Source organism: Notamacropus eugenii, chromosome 6 (assembly GCF_028372415.1).
Source record: "Notamacropus eugenii isolate mMacEug1 chromosome 6, mMacEug1.pri_v2, whole genome shotgun sequence".
NCBI lineage: Eukaryota > Metazoa > Chordata > Mammalia > Diprotodontia > Macropodidae > Notamacropus > Notamacropus eugenii.
In genome coordinates this window covers 330740802-330757900 of record NC_092877.1, presented here as the reverse complement: position 1 = coordinate 330757900, position 17099 = coordinate 330740802, and the positions used below count along the sequence as shown (strand labels likewise).

The 17099-nt window shown below is 41.4% G+C and overlaps 1 protein-coding gene across 4 annotated transcripts in view; it reads right to left on the bottom strand.

Annotated features, from left to right (window-relative positions):
- PLS1 (plastin 1) overlaps window positions 1-17099 on the bottom strand; it is a 166232-nt gene that overhangs the window by 141632 nt on the left and 7501 nt on the right. For 2 of the 4 annotated variants that reach the window (XM_072618204.1, XM_072618208.1), the window contains exon 1: window positions 3856-3954. The exons of 1 other annotated variant lie outside the window; for it this stretch is intronic. The gene's annotated coding sequence lies outside the window, so the exon portion shown is untranslated. Of the gene's footprint in view, window positions 1-3855; window positions 3955-4315; window positions 4463-17099 lie in introns of those variants that run through there. One more of the 4 variants, XM_072618207.1, reaches the window with a different exon arrangement.

The following is a 17099-nucleotide window of genomic DNA, read 5'->3' as shown; positions in this document are numbered from 1 at the left end:
ATTTGGAACTCAAAATCTTATAAAATGAATGTTAAAAACTATCTTTACGTGTAATTGGAAAAAATAAAATACTATTAAGTGGGGATAAAGAATGTCAGTTTCTTGAGGGTATGGACTGCTTTACTTTTGTCTTTGAATATCTGTGCTTGAAATAGTACTTTACACATAATAAGCCTAAAACAAAGACAGATACCATAATTTGAGGAGGAAGAGGGCACTAAAAATAGGGGGATTAGGGAAGGGTTCAAAGTGGAAGAAGAAATGTTCACAACATAATAAGAGATGTGGAACAGTCACTCAATGACAAGATGAAGGCTGAAGATTTAACTTTGATAATCTTCCACTTTTGAGGAGAGAGTTGAAGTTGTGGGAGAGAATGAAATCTCTGAGGAACAGAAAAAAACCAAAGGACTTCAGTAAATGCCAACATTTTGGAGAGAAAGAAGAACCAGTAAAGAAGACAGAAAGGAGATTCACAATAGTTGTGCTCTGCAGAAACCTTTCCAGGCTTGCCAGGCCCCTTTGTTCTGCCCTTTTACTGCCCCCATCAACCCTCCTCCCATTGCTTCACATAATTATACCCTTGCTATTTGAACTTCCTCTTATGCTTAGGATAACCTAACCCTCATCTTCTCTCACTAAGCCTTCTCTTTTTTCCTTCACTCTAACAGCTTCTGAAACCTAACCTTCTTCAGAAAGCCTTGCTTAGCTGATTTTTTTTACCCTGTCCAACCATCCAGTTCACTTATCTCCCATTCATTCATCACTTAGAGAATAGAGGGAGGCTTTACATTTAAACAATGTAAGCACTTTATGTATTTCCTCAATATTTGCTCAATTGCTTACATGTTCTTTTTAAGGTCATCATCAGTGTTCTCAGTTTGAGATCACAGGCTTCTAGAGAACACCTGTTGTATTTAACTTGTCTGATAGAATACCTAAGATAAAAAAAAATACCTAAGAAAAAGAAAAACCACAGAGAGGCATCTAATAAAGGACAGTAATATTATAATACACTTTTCAATTCAATAAACATTAGATCTCACTGAATACAAAACTGGGATGAAAAGGATCAGTTCAGCTCAATTGTTGTTACCTACCTACAGAGTTTCCTTATTCGACCTCTCCTCTACTCAGGCCCCCAAAATCAATATGTATTTACCTTGTACATATTTCATGCTTAATTGTCTGAGCAAATTTTGTTTCCCCTAATAGAATTTAGAAACAGTCTATTCATCATCAGTCATTATCCTCATCCTCCAAATCCTTTAATAAACCTTCTCTTCCCTAGAAAGTTTTCTCTAACAAAACAAAAGTAATTTTGGATCTCTAACAGTATCACAAAGTTTCCTCATTTGAAAGAGTCACCCGTAAGCTCCTTCAGGTCAAGAATTGTTTCCTCCTTATTTTTCTATTCCCAGCCCTCATTGCTCAGTTGTTTCAATTGTGTCTGACTGTCTATCTGGGGTTTTCTTGTCAGATACTGGAATGGTTTGCCATTTCTTTCTCCAACTTTTTTTACAGGAAACTGAGAACAGGATTAAATGACTTGCCCAGGGTAAGTCTTACATCCAGTAAGTGTCTGAGGCTTCATTTGAACTCAGGTCTTCCTGACTCCACATTTTGTGCTCTATCCACTGTGTCCAGCACATAGTAAATGCTTAATAATAAATAACAGTAGTAATATTCATAATAAATATTATATTAATTAAAGTATTAATAATAAATGTTTGCTCAATTGATCATGATGATGATACACTGATGATAAGCTTAGTGATCAGAGAAGTCTTCCCTGCTTATCTTTCAGTCTACAAGGCCTTGATTCCCATTCATCCTTAGATTAAACTGTTCACAAAAACTTCTTGGGGCAGAACTACGAGATCTGAATAAGAGGTGGTGAAAAAAAATAGTCTCTTTCAAATGAGGGAAACCTGTGATACTGTTAGAGATTCGAAATTACTTTTGTTTTGTTAGAGAAAACTTTCTAGGGAAGAGAAGGTTTACTAAAGGATTTGGAGGATGAGGATAATGACTGATGATGAATAGACCATTTCTAAACCTAGGAATTTGTAAGGAAGACACTGATAGGATTATATGACTAAGTCACTAGAAAAGTAGTTTATACATAAAGGACGTCCTGGCATCGTTGTTCTGTGCTTAAGCCACTCTATAAAAATATTTCATACAGGTGAAAAAAGGAAGCTAAATAATTCTATTGCCTAGGAGGCAGCAGACCTGTGATCTCATCCTAAGGTGGCCAATAAGTAGCTTCATCGCTTTGGGCAAGATAGTTAACATTTCTGAGGCTCAAGTCTCTCTATCAATAAAATAAGAGGGTTAGACTTAGAAGATTTCTGTGGTCCCTTAGAGTTCAGATATGTTAGGATTCTACCTACATTTAGTGGGGGGAAGGGGAGAAACAAACATTTATATATAAAGAAAGTTCTTCATAAACCCTGAAACACTATAGAAATATGAACTGTTATTGTTTCAGACCCTGAAATGTAAATTTTGTATTCTGGAATTTGTTAACTATTTCCATAGGCGTAATGTGTGTATGTATATGCATAATCATAAATGCAACATGACTATAAATTTTAAGAGGCAGCATGAATGGGATGAACCAAGCCTGGTTTTGAATTCCAGTTCTGATTCTTGTTAGCTCTGTGACCCTAAATATCACTTTAACCTCTCTACAAATCTCAATTGTCCTCATTTGTAAAATGAGAACGATTTTGTACCACCTACCTCACAAAGCTGTTGTGAAAATCAAATGTGGGAACACTGGTAAAAATGCTTTATAATTTACATAACATAAAATCAACTATTATTATTCATCTCTGTGATGCCTTGAGAGTTAGTGCCTAACACCTAAATTTCAGAGAGTCACTGGATGAGAAGGAAATAATGCAGTCCTGCTTACCACCACCCTACCCACCCAATATAGCTTTTTCAGGGTTAAATGTATTGTTTAACCTGTAACACAGGACAAGTGAAATGGGGGCAGGAGGAATGGCAGGAAGCAGGTAGGGGCAGCTTTATATGTCATTCATCTGAAACTCTTTCAAAGCTCCAGTTCTTTCTAATGATATCAAATGGGGCATTTCTCTTGTCAGAGAAAAAAAAAGGCTATTATTATGGAGAGGCGTAGCCAAATGTTCCCTGTAAAACTCTAAGGACCACAAACTCCAAATTCCATGCCTCTTTCTTGAAAACAGATCTGAATCTTGATTCTTTCCTTGCCAGTGAAACTCAGAAACTAGCCATTTTCTTATGCAGCATCCAACGTCCGTGTCCCAGAAAGGGAAACTACTGACAGGATTTCATTTCAGCCTATTGATCATCTGCAGCAAAGCCCAAAGGCAAACAAACAGGTCGCAGTATTCAAAGAAAACAGACGAGCCCCAAGGCAGCTGCAGCAGCAGAAATTGAAAGTTTTGAGGGTGTTTGGGGTTTTTTTTAAAACGAAAACTTTTCTGCACGTACAGCTTCATCCAGGTAAAAACAACGTGGATCTTAAACCTCTTTTAAAAAATAATGTGTAAAGCCTTACCTGAAAATAAACATTTGTATGTAGCCACAACCCTGTGAGTGTACACACTGAAAAACATTGCCATGACTGCTACTGTAAACTAGGACGAAAGGCTAAACGTTGATACACCCTGATGTATTTTTTTTTCGGCACCTGCGGTAGCTACTAGAGAAAACGCACTGTTCATACAAGAAACAAAATATCAACTCCCTCTGAAGCTAACAAACGCGCCCAAGTGGGAGAGATGCAGCCTTTCCAGGTCTTTGGCACATGGGGCATCATCCGGGGGCTCTGGGTCCAACTTTATTCCCCTCCCCACTTACAGGCTCCGGCTCCCACGCTTTGGGGCGGCTGCTGCTCCGCTGGCCAGCGGCTGCTCTCTCCTCCTCCTCCTCCACCTCCTCCACCACCTCCACCTCAGCTCCAGCCCTCTCTGCTGCAGGGCAGAAGCTTCCTTCTGCCAACCAACACCTTCCCTCACTACTGAGCATGCCCAGCGCTGGAGTCACCCAGGAGTTTAAATGGACAGATTCCACCTTTCCGGGTTTTCGTGGCCACTGCAGGCAGAGAGAGGATCGAGAGGACAGACACCTTGTGCCCCTGAGGGCAGAGAAAACAGTGAGGAGCAGGTGGAAGGAGGAAGGAAGGGACGCGGGGCAAAAATAGGATTTAGGTTCAGGAGACCAACTGAATAAGTTCCCCAAAGTAAAGGCACCCTCTGCAGGAAGAAAATTGGATCTGTAAAGTCTGGTTAACATCAGAAAGGTAAATTCCCACCGTCACCTTGGCGCAGGTCAGATGCTGCTGTTGCAAAGGGTCCCTGATACATTCTTTGACATGATCTGGCCTGCTGGAGCTGAGCTGAAGTCATTAAAGGGCTTTGGGGAGGCTTTTTCCCCCTTGGGCAAAGGGAGGTGGATGTAGGACAGACCCAGAGCAGGAAGGCATCTCACAAGTTACCCAAGCCAGGTCCTTTATTTCCCAGAGGAGGAAACGGAAGCCCAGAAAAGTGAAGGGAGCGTAGAGCCACACGGAAAATAGGTGATGGGTTAAGATTGGAACCCAGGTTCTCTGACTCCAAATGCCTCCCTGCTGTTTGCTCCAGCACATTTCGTGCATAGCTTTCTCTCCAACTTTGTGGAAGGAAGGAAGGAAAGAAAGAAAAAGGAAGGAAGGAAGGAAGGAAGGAAGGAAGGAAGGAAGGAAGGAAGGAAGGAAGGAAGGAAGGAAGGAAGGAAGGCGTGAAAAGAACAAAGGTGAAATATAGTCTAACATGGACCAAATCAGTGGAAGACAGCCTAATGCCTTTCCTAGGAATTTTACCTTAAGCCTGACTGAACTGTCAGGCCAGCACTCAGTTACTCCTCTGGAGCTAGGACTTACCTCATTAACTTAGCCTTCTCTCAGATCGGAAACTATCTGCACCACAATATATAGCTCTAAATTCTATTATTACTGTCTATGAAAAAAGTCTTTGAGGGGCATATATGCTCAGGTCTTGTCTATACAGTAGACTTTAAGTTCCTTAAGGAGTGAGACCATGCTTTGTAGTTTTTTAAAAATTTAATTAATTTATTTGTTTTCAATTTTCAACAATCACTTCCATAAGTCCTAAATTTTCTCCCCCTTCCTCTCTCCTCCCCCTCCCCCCAGACGGCATGCAATCTTATATGGATTCTATACATACATTCTTCTTAAACACATTTTCACTTTAGTCATATTGCATAGAAGAATTAAAACGAATTGGAGAAACCATGAGGAAAACCAATGTTTTTAGTTTTAACAGCTAGCATTTGTATTTGCAGATGAGGAAACTGAGTGTGAGAGGCTAAGTGACGTCCAGAATTACAAATCAGTAAATATTTGAAATAGGATTTGAACTTGGGTCTTCCTCACTCCCAGTTTAGTACTCCACTGTGCAACCAGCCTTCCACCCTCAAAGCATGTAGTAGTACTGAACATGTAGTAGTAGTAGTAGTAGCAGCAGCAGCAGAAGAAGAAGAATAATGATAGATAGAAAAAAGTACATCTGTATAGTGTTTTAAGGTTTGCAAAGTACTTTGCACATATTTTCTGACCTGGTCCTCAACAACTTCGTGAGGTAGGTGCTGTTATTATCCCCACTTTCCTAATTAGGACATGTGTTCAAGGTCATACAGCTAGTTAGGCACTGAAAGAAACTTCTATCATAGGTCCTTCTGGTTACAAGTCCAGCGCTCCATTACTCCACCTAGTGCTTAATAAATATTTGATTGCTGTAATAATCATAACAACAGCGAACACATAGTGCTTTAAAGTATGTAAAGTGCTTTGCACATGACCTCATTTAAACTTCCCAATAACCTTGTCAGATGGGTACTAAAGTTATCATTGTCTTTCATTTACAGATGAGCAAACTGAGGCTCCGTGACTTGGTTATAGTCACACACCTCATAGTCGGTACCTGCATTTATCCAGTTATCATTTATTAAGTGCCTATTGTATTCTAGGCACCATACTTCATACAAAGAAAAAATGAAACAGTTGTTACTTTCCAGAAATTTCCATTCTGTTGAGAGGGGGGAAAACATGTATGTAGAAAAGTAAACATAATATTCATACAAAGCAATTGGGGGTGGCATATGGGGGGAGGAGAGAAGGTGGATAATCAGAATTGTCCTCCTGTAGCAGGTGTCACTTGACCTGGGAACATTAAAGGAAGCTCAGAATTCTGTAAGAGGGAGGTGAAGAAGGAATGCATTTTAGGCAGGGGCAACAGTCCATGCCAAGGCACAGAAATGGGAGACAGAATGTTGGTTTAACATTCTGGTTACATTCTAGCAAGGCAAACTATATCCTTTTTGTCCATTGGTTTGTTATAACCCAACTTCAGCTTGCTAGGTACTATGTAATTTTGGCATTAAAACAAGGGACAATATTTTAGTGTAGTTGTTCCCAAACTGTGGTCTGAGGCCCCCTGGAGGACTGTTGGAGTTATTGCAAGGGGCCTGAGCCTCTATTTTTGGACCAAAGCCCCTGACCTTTATTTTGTTCCTATTAAATATGCATTCTGACTTGGTGCAATAAATAAATAAAACATTTTCTTTTGGTTAAGTATGTCTCACATAAATATATACTGTTTTCAAATGTGTAGAAGACCTGGTATTAAAAAATTAAAATTAGACATGGTACTAAATAATGCTCCAAATCGGGGGGCGGAGCCAAGATGGCGAAGTAGAAAGACGCACATACACATAGCTCCGAACACACAAACCACAGAACGGCTAGAGGGGACCAAGCCAGGGCGAATTCTGCACCCAGAGACCACAGAGTATAGGAGCGAGGGAGATTCCTGCTCCGGAGAGACCTGCGGACATCTCGCGGGGGGTCCTTCGCGCTGTGGACTGGGCGCTGGGCCAGGGAGCGGAGTGCAGCCCTGCCGCCCGCAACACTGAGGGGAGGAGATCCAAGAGGGCTACGGGGACAGGATCTCCAGCGGCCACGCGGGTCCCCCCACCCACAGAGGGACCTGCAAACCTCTTGCAAAAGGTCCGTCACGCTGCAGACGCGGAGCCCAGCCCGGACCTGCGGCGGCGGCGGCGGCCATGGCTCCGAGAGGCACAAATCTGAGAGGGCTCCGGAGGCGGGATCTTCAGCGGCGGCACGGGCCCCCCCACCAACAGGTGACTGACGGGGGTGGGTGAGAGAGTCTCTTTGGCGGGTTGAGAGGGGAGTGGGGTGCCCCCAAGGCTCGGGGCCCCCCCGGGAGGTGGGGGCTGAGAGGCGGCTGCGGACGGGGCTCCCCAAATGGGCAGGAGCCTGGATCCATTGTGGAAGGTCTGTGCATAAACCCCCAGAGGGAACTATGCCTGAGAGGCAGCCCTGCCCCTGACCACCTGAACTTAATTCTCACACTGAATAGCAGCCCTGCCCCCGCCAAAAATCCTAAGGCGGGAAGCAGCATTTGAATCTCAGTCCCCAAACGCTGGCTGGGAGGACCAGGAGGTGAGGTGGATGTGAGGAGAACATTCAGAGGTCAGGCCACTGATTGGAGAAAATGCCAAGAAAAGGGAAAAGAAATAAAACTATTGAAGGGTACTTTACCGGAGAAAAGACACTTCCTCCCTTCCTTTCTGATGGGGAGGAACAATGCTTGCCATCAGGCAAAGACACAGAAATCGAGGATTCTGTGTCCCAGCCCACCCAATGGGCTCGGACCGTGGAAGAGCTCAAGAGGAATTTTGAAAATCAAGTTAGAGAGGTGGAGGAAACACTGGGAAGGGAAATGAGAGGGATGAGGGAGAAGCATGAAAAGCAGATCAGCTCCCTGCTAAAGGAGAATCAAAAAAATCTTAAAGAAATTGGCACCTTGAGAACTAGCCTAACTCAGCTGGCAAGGAAGGTGCAAGGGGCCAATGAGGAGAAGAATGCTTTCAAAAGCAGAATTAACCAAATGGAAAAGAAGATTCAAAAGCTCACTGAAGAAAATAGATCTTTCAAAACTGGAATGGTACGGATGGACGCTAAGGACTTTTCGAGAAAGACAGATATCTCAGAACATACCGCGCAGATTCGAAAAATGGAAGATAATGTGAAATATCTCATTGGAAAAACAACTGACCTGGAAAATAGAATCAGGAGAGACAATGTAAAAATTCTGGGACTACCTGAAAACCATGATCAAAAGAAGAGCCTAGACATCATCTTCCATGAAATTATCAAGGAAAACTGCCCTGAGATTCTAGAACCAGAAGGCAAAATAAATATTCAAGGAATCCACAGAACAACGCATGAAAGAGATCCAAAAAGAGAAACTCCTAGGAGCATTGTGGCCAAATTCCAGAATTCCCAGGTGAAAGAGAAAATATTGCAAGCAGCTAGAAAGAAACAATTCAAGTATTGTGGAAATATAATCAGGATAGCACAAGATCTGGCACCCTCTACATTGAGGGATAGAAGGGAATGGAATAGGATATTCCAGAAGTCAAAGGAACTAGGACTGAAGCCAAGAATCACCTACCCAGCAAAACTGAGTATAATACTTCAGGAGAAAAAATGGTCTTTCAATGAAATAGAAGACTTTCAAATTTTCCTGATGAAAAGACCAGAGCTGGAAAGAAAATTTGACTTTCTAACACAAGAATGAAGAGAACCATGAAAAGGCGAACAGCAAAGAGAAATCATAAGGGACTTACTAAAGTTGAACTGTTTACATTCCTACATGGAAAGACAATATTTATAACTCTTGAAATATTTCAGTATCTGGGCACTGGGTGGGAGTACACACACACATACATGCACACATGCACACATACATAGAGACAGAGTGCACAGAGTGAATTGAAGAGGATGGGATCATATATTAAAAAAAAATGAAATCAAGCAGTGAGAGAGAAATATTGGGAGGAGAAAGGGAGAAGTTATATGGGGCAAATTATCTCTCATAAAAGAGGCAAGCAAAAGACTTATTAGTGGTGGGATAAAAAGGGGAGGCAAGAGAAAAACATGAGGTCTACTCTCATCACATTCCACTAAAGGAAAGAATATAATGCACACTCATTTTGATAGGAAAACCTATCTCATAATACAGGAGAGTGGGGGACAGGGGCACAAGCAGGGTGGGGGGGAGGATGGAGGAGAGGGCATGGGGAGGAGAATGCAATACGAGGTCGACACTCATGGGGAGGGAAAGGACCATAAGAAAATAGAAGTAAAGGGGGACAGGATAGGATGGAGGGAAATATAATTAGTCCTATACAACACAACTAGTATGGAAATCATTTGCAAAACTAAACAGATATGGCCTATATTGAATTGCCTGTCTTTCAAGGGGAAGGGGTGGAGAAGGAGGGAGCTAAGGAGGTTAGAACTCAAAGTGTTAGGACCAAATGTAATGTTCTTACCACTGGGTAACAAGAAATACAGGTTAAGGGGTCAAGAAAGCTATCTGGTCCTACAGGACAAAAGAGAAGACGGAGACAAGGGCAGGGAGGGAGGATAGAGGAGAGAGCAGATAGGTCACAGGGGCAATTAGAAAGCTCGGGTTTGGGGGGGGGAGGGGATAAAAGGGGAGAAAATTTGTAACCCAAAATTGTGTGAAAATAAATGTTAAAAATTAATAAAAAAAAAAAGAAAAAAAAAATAATGCTCCAAATCACTGATAACGAGACAAGTAAGCTGAAACAACTGAGCTTCCATTTCACATCCATCGGATTGACAAAGATGACAAAAGGGGATAATGATCATTGTTGGAGGGCTGTAGGAGACAAACACTGTGGATGGAGCTGAATTGGTCCAATCATTCTGGAAAGCAATTTGGAACCACATCCAAAAAGCCACTAAACTGTGCATAAGCACTGACCCAACAGTACTATCAGTAGGCATAAATCCTCAAATAGGCCAAAGATAGAGAGAAAGAAAATGCTTGTAGCAGCATTTTTTGTTGAAGAAGATAAAGTGAAATGAAAAGAAAAAGAACATGATGACCACAAAAGCGTAAAGCAGTCCTGTGCAACATATGGCCTGAGGGTGGTATGTTGTACAGGCCTGGTATAAAGGAAAACAACTCTGAAATATTACATACAGAATTCTGATCAATTCAGTAATCAGTCATGGTTTCAGAAGCCTGATAAAAAAAAATATACTACTTCCTTCTTGGCAGAGAAGTGATGGACCAGATGTCTGGAATGAGATACATTTTTGGACAGGGCCAATGTCTTGAAGTAGTTAATCAACTCTACTTATTTTTTGTGAGAGTATTTGAAGGAAGATACCAAAGGTATGAAGGGAAATCCCAAATATTTTCAATACTTAAGTAGAGCAACTGAGAGAATATAGAATTAAACTCTTTTTTGTTAATAATTAATTTATCTGTTTTCAGTTTTCAACAATCACTTCCATAAGTTTTCAATTTTTCTCCCCTTTCTCCCCTGTCTCTTCCCACGATGGCATGCAATTTTATATGGGTTCTACATATACATTTTTATTAAACACATTTTCACATTAGTCATGTTGCATATTAACTTAAAATCTTTATGGAAGTCAGCTATGCATGAGTCAAAAGAATCCTTGATAAGGTTATTAGTATCGGTCAATCAATAAAGAAACATTTATTAAATACCTCCTATGCTCCAAGCTAATTCCTATTCTCAGGGAGCTTGCAGTCTAATAGAGGAGACAAGATGCTAACGAATATATACAAAGCAAGCTGAATATAATTAACAGAGAGAAGACACAGGAATTGAGAGGTATTGGGGAAGGCTTCCAGTGAAAGGTAGGATGTTAATTGAGAATTAAAGGAAGCCAGAGAGGTAGGTTGTTGTAGGAGAGGAGGGATAGCATTCCAGGAATGGAGGACAGCCAGAGAAAATGTTGGGATCTGAGATATGGAGTGTCTTGTTTGTTACTGGATCGAAGAATGTGTACTGGGAAGTAAGGTGTAAGCAAATGGAAAAGGTAGGAAGGGGAGAGGTTATAAAGGGCTTTGCCAAATACAGCATTTTATACTTGATCTTGGAGATAAATTTATATTTGATCTTGGAGGCAACAGGGAGCCACCGGAGTTTATTGGGGGGGGGGGGGGGGCGCGGCAGTATGTGACATGATTGGACCTGTGCTGTAAGAAAATCACTTTAGTGGATGAATGGAGGATACACTGGAATAGGGAGAGACTTGTGACTGGTAGACCCACCAATAAGCTATTGCAGTAATCCAGGCATGAGGTGATGAGGGTCTACACTAGAGTGATGGCAATGTTAGAGGAGAGAAAGGGGCATATTTGAGATGCAAAAATCAAACTGACAGGCCTTGGCAACAACTTGGATATGGGGGTTAAGAGATAGTGAGGAATCCAGTATGATTCCTAGGTTGCAAAGGCTGAGGAATTGGGAGGATGGTATTGCCCTCTACAGTAACAGGCAAAGTAGAAGAGGAGGAGAGTTTAGGGGGAAAAGAAGAGTTCCATTTTAGACATATTGAGTTTAAGGTAACTACTGGACATCCAGTTTGAGATGCCTGAAAGGCAGTTGAAGATGTAGGATTGGAGGTCATCAGAGAGTTTGGGTCAGGAAAGATAGATTTGAGAATCATCAGCATAGAGATGGTCATTAAATCCATGGGAGATGATGAGATCTCTAAGTGAAGTAGTAGGGAACAAACCAACTCTCACAAGTAATACTCAACAGCAAGTATCTGTGAAGGGCCCACTATGTGGTAGAAAGACACTGTGCTAGAAGCTGAAAGTGCAAATGGAAAGAATCCCTGTCCATAATGAGTTTACATTCTAGTAATAGAAACACTAAGTGCTTATAAAATATGTAAATATATATTTAGAAATATATATATAAGTACATGTAAATAAAATATATCAATACAAAGTAGGTAAATACAGGGTAGTTTAAGACAAATGGCACTAGCAATTGTGAGAATCTGAAAAGGCTTCATGGAGAAGATAATATATAAGCTTTATATTAACAGAGGAGAGGGATTCTATGAAGCAGAAGTCATAAGGGAGAACATTCTAGGCACGAGAGACAATGAGCGCACAGGGATAGGGGATGAAATGTGGGGAACAAGGAAAAGAAAGAAAGGTAGTTTTGTATCAGAGTGCAGGAAGGAGAAAGTTCAGTGAAGCTAAAAAGATAGATTGGAACTAGAATGCGAAGGGTTTTAGAAGCTAAACAAAGGAGTTTATATTATATTCTAGAGGCAGTAGGGAATGGGTACAGGAGCTGGTTGAGTAGGGGAGTTACATGGTCAGATCTGTATTTGAGGAAAATGACTTTGGTAGCCACATATAGGATGACCTGTGGTAAGGAAAGATCTAAATCAAGAAGACAAATTAGTAGGCTGTTGGAATAATCTGGTTTAGAGAGAATAAAGCCTCAACTAAAGTGTTAGTCCTACAGTTAGAGAGAAGGGGCTGAATAGGAGAGCTCTTGTGAAACCACAAGTTTCAAGAGTTAGCAACTTATTGTCTATATGAGGTGAAAGAGAGTTAGGAGTCAAGAATAACATTGGGATAATAATGATAATCAAGGATAATAAAACCTGGGAGATGGGAAGGTTGGTGACGCCTTTGATAGAAATAGGTAAGTTTCCGAAAAGGAGAAGGTTTAAAGGGAAAGAGAAGAACATAAGTTTACAGCTATGAAGCCACATGTGGCTTTCTAGGTCCTTGGGTGCAGCCCTTTGAATGAGTTGAAGTTCCACAGAACAAATCCTTTTATTATTTATTATTTTATTTTGTTATTATTATAAATTATAATAATATAAATTATTAAATAAAATTATTTTATTTATTATTGTTCAGTGATGTTTGGATTCAAAGTGCCACACTTGAAGACCTAGAGGGATGGCCTCAAGGCCACAGGTTCCCCACCCCTCCTTTGGGACATACTTCTTGAAATGCCCAATAGACAACTGGTGATGTGGGACTGAAACTCAGGAAGAGATAATAAGTCTGGACATATCAATCTAGGAGTCTTATGCATAAGGATGATTGTTAAATCCGTGAGAGCTGGTGAAGCTACTGAGAGAAGGGATGTAGAGGGAGAAGTGAAGACCCAGAACAGAACCTTTGGGATCACAGATGAGAAGTATGACAGGGCTAATGTGCCAAAGGAGACTGAAGAGTGGCCAGACAGATAGGAGGCAAACCAGAAAGGAGAAGGGGCTAGAATTTGGAACTACATTTTTTTTTAAAAGATGAATGTTTAAAAAAAAGAAAGAAAGAAAGAAAGAAAATTGTTCAGGGCCCTGAGAGCTAAATGGCTCACCAGACAGTCAGTAAGGGTCAAAGGCAGGATTTGAACATGGTCTTCCAGTTTCTGAGGCCAGCTCTCTGTGTAAAATGCCAGGCTGTCTGTGAGTAGTAGTAGAAAATGCAAAAATAAAAGAAAGAAAATAACATTTATAAAGTATTTTACAATCAGGACAATTTTACCATTCCTGTTTTAAATTTAATATATACTTTACAAAAAAGAAACTATGTATTAATGGTTTCATATATCATTTCTTTTGTCCCTTGTATAGTGGAATTTTCATGCTTGTTGATTATGATAAAAAAAAAAGTTAAAAAAGAATAAAAATAAAAGTGTTGCTAAATTCTTAAGAGCTTTTTTCATGTATTTTCTCAATCAGTGGATACAAATAGCATACTGACTATCATGTGAGAGTTTGGAGATTTTACGATATTAAAGAAGAGGGATCCTCCTACTCAAAAATGGTTGGAAGCCATACTTTTAATGTCTGTAATGGAATCTATAGAAGAATGAACTCATTTTGGACCTAAAAACTCTTGAACAAATCCCTTCTTTCTCTATTCCTTATTTTCCACATCTGTAAAATGAAGATGTTTAATAGATACCCTCTAAAGGTCCTACATCTCTATGTCCTAATTACAAAGCTATCATGATTTTATAGCCAATGAAATGGTAGAGATACTAACGCTTAGGATCCCGACCTACACCACTTCACTGGCTATAAAATCATGATGGGGTGGGGAACCTGTGACCTTCTAGATCCTCAAGGTCCCCAAGGATTTATTCTGTGAAGTTTGGATTCAGTCAAAGGACTGCACCTGAAGACCTAGAGGACCACATGTGGCCACAAGGCTGTAGATTGCCCTCCTCTGTAGGGATAGGAAATCTGCTACAAAGGGGGAGAGAGAGAGAACAGAATTTGTCAGACACATAATGGGAAATAAAATTGTCCTGACTCAAGGATGGGGAAAGAAGCACAGAAGCTCTCATCCCCTAACCTTAGAGTAGGAAGTCTTGAGACAAGAGAAAAAGTGTCCAGAGCCATATATTAAGACATACTTTTTCTGAATCCTGTTCTCCCTCTTCTGATCTTTTGATTGTAGAAAAAGTGAAGTGACCCCTGTTATTGGGGACCACGTGAAAATATGACTTGATCAGAACTGATCAGAAGGTGAAGTAGTGCCCCAAGGAGAGATTCCCAACTTAAAACAGGAATGGAAACTTGGGCGGGGAGGAGAATAACAATGCAAAAAAAAGCCCCCGTGTTGCTAAAATGGAGATTGGGAATCCTAATTTGACTTGTGAGTTAAGAAGTAGAATCATCCACACTTTCATTTTTCAGTCACTTATGCTTAGTTTGGGAGTATAAACCCCATCCATTAATTGTTCCCGTGTTGTGGACATGGGTAATTTGGATTCCTCTTCTCTGTACCTTAAGACCTGGAAGGGAAACAAGAACAAGGGATAGGAAATGGCTCGTAGAAAATGCCTCTTTAAGAAACATTTAGTTTAATTTCCTGTTTACTTTATTCTTCGTACAAGAAACTATTTGAACACAGTAAAAGTCTCTAAATCAGTGAATGCTCTGGGAAGTAAACTGAGAGAGTGATATATTTATATATATATTTATATATATGTATGTACATAGAAGACTACAATTTTAATATCTTGAGAAGTATTCAGTTCCATCAGTAGATCAAGTTTGGACCAGCAAGGGTTAAACAAAGCTATGTTGCCACCTGGAAGAGCAAACTCTGCTGTTTGCAAACCAAGCATCCTCTTGAAGCCATAGCCACATCAAAATAAATGAAATAGGGGGGCGGAGCCAAGATGGCAGAGTAGAAAGACGCACATACACATAGCTCCGAACCCACAACACATAGAACGGCTACAGGGAAGTAACTCACGGCGAATTCTGCACCCAGAGGCCACGGAACATTGGAGCGAGGGAGATTTCTGTTCCGGAGAGACCTGCAAACCTCTCACGGGGGGTCCTTCGCGCTGCGGACTGGGCGCTGGGACTGGGAGCTGAGGGCAGCCCTGCCGCGGTCGCGGCACCAAGAGGAAAAGATCCGAGCGGGCTTCAGGGACGGGATCTCCAGCAGCCACGTGGGTCCCTCCACCCACAGAGGGACCTGCAAACCTCTCGCAAAAGGTCCATCACGCTGCAGACGTGGAGCCCAGCTCAGACCTGCTGCGGCCGCGGCCGCGGCACTGAGAAAAACAGATCCGAGCAGGCTTCAGGGACGGGATCTCCAGCGGCCGCACAAGTCCCTCCACCCACAGGTGACGGGGTGGGTGAGAGAGTCTCTTTGGCGGGTTGAGAGGGGAGTGGGGTGCCCCCATAACTCAGGCCCCCCGGGGAGGTAAAAGTTGAGAGGCGGCTGCAGACAGGGGCTCCCCAAGCGGGCGGGAGCCTGAATCCATTGTGGAAGGTCTGTGCATAAACCCCCTGAGGGAACTGAGCCTGAGAGGTGGCCCTGCCCCAACCTGAGCACCTGAACTTAATCTCATACTGAATAGCAGCCCTGCCCCCGCCAAAAGCCCTGAGGCTAGAAGCAGCATTTGAATCTCAGACCCCAAACCCTGGCTGGGAGGATCAGGAGGCGAGGTGGGTGTGAGGAGAATATTCAGAGGTCAAGTCACTGGCTGGGAAAATGCCCAGAAAAGGGAAAAGAAATAAGACTATAGAAGGTTACTTTCTTGGTGAACAGGCATTTCCTCCCTTCCTTTCTGATGAGGAAGAACAATGCTTACCATCAGGCAAAGACACAGAATTCAAGGATTCTGTGTCCCAGCCCACCCAATGGGCTCAGGCCATGGAAGAGCTCAAAAAGAATTTTAAAAATCAAGTTAGAGAGGTTGAGGAAAAGCTGGGAAGAGAAATGAGAGACATGAAGTCAAAGCATGAACAGCAGATCAGCTCCCTGCTAAAGGAAACCCAAAAAAATGTTGAAGAAAATAACACCTTGAAAACTAGCCTAACTCAATTGGCAAAAGAGGTTCAAAAAGCCAATGAGGAGAAGAATGCTTTCAAAAGCAGAATTAGCCAGATGGAAAAGGAGATTCAAAAGCTCACTGAAGAAAATAGTTCTTTCAAAATTAGAATGGCACAGATGGAGGCTAAGGACTTTGTGAAAAAGCAAGATATCACAATACAAAACCAAAAGAATGGAAAAATGGAAGATAATGTGAAATATCTCATTGGAAAAACAACTGACCTGGAAAATAGATCCAGGAGAGACAATTTAAAAATTATGGGACTACCTGAAAGCCATGATCAAAAAAAGAGCCTAGACATCATCTTTCATGAAATTATCAAGGAAAACTGCCCTGAGATTCTAGAACCAGAGGGCAAAATAAATATTCAAGGAATCCACAGAACACCGCAGAAAGAGATCCAAAAAGAGAAACTCCTAGGAACATTGTGGCCAAATTCCAGAGTTCCCAGGTCAAGGAGAAAATATTGCAAGCAGCTAGAAAGAAACAATTCAAGTATTGTGGAAATACAATCAGGATAACACAAGATCTAGCAGCCTCTACATTAAGGGATCGAAGGGCATGGAATAGGATATTCCAGAAGTCAAAGGAACTAGGACTAAAACCAAGAATCACCTACCCAGCAAAACTGAGTATAATACTTCAGGGGAAAAAATGGTCTTTCAATGAAATAGAGGATTTTCAAGCATTCTTGATGAAAAGACCAGAGCTGAAAAGAAAATTTGACTTTCAAAACACAAGAATGAAGAGAAGCATGAAAAGGTGAACAGCAAAGAGAAGTCATAAGGGACTTATTAAAGTTGAACTGTTTACATTCCTACATGGAA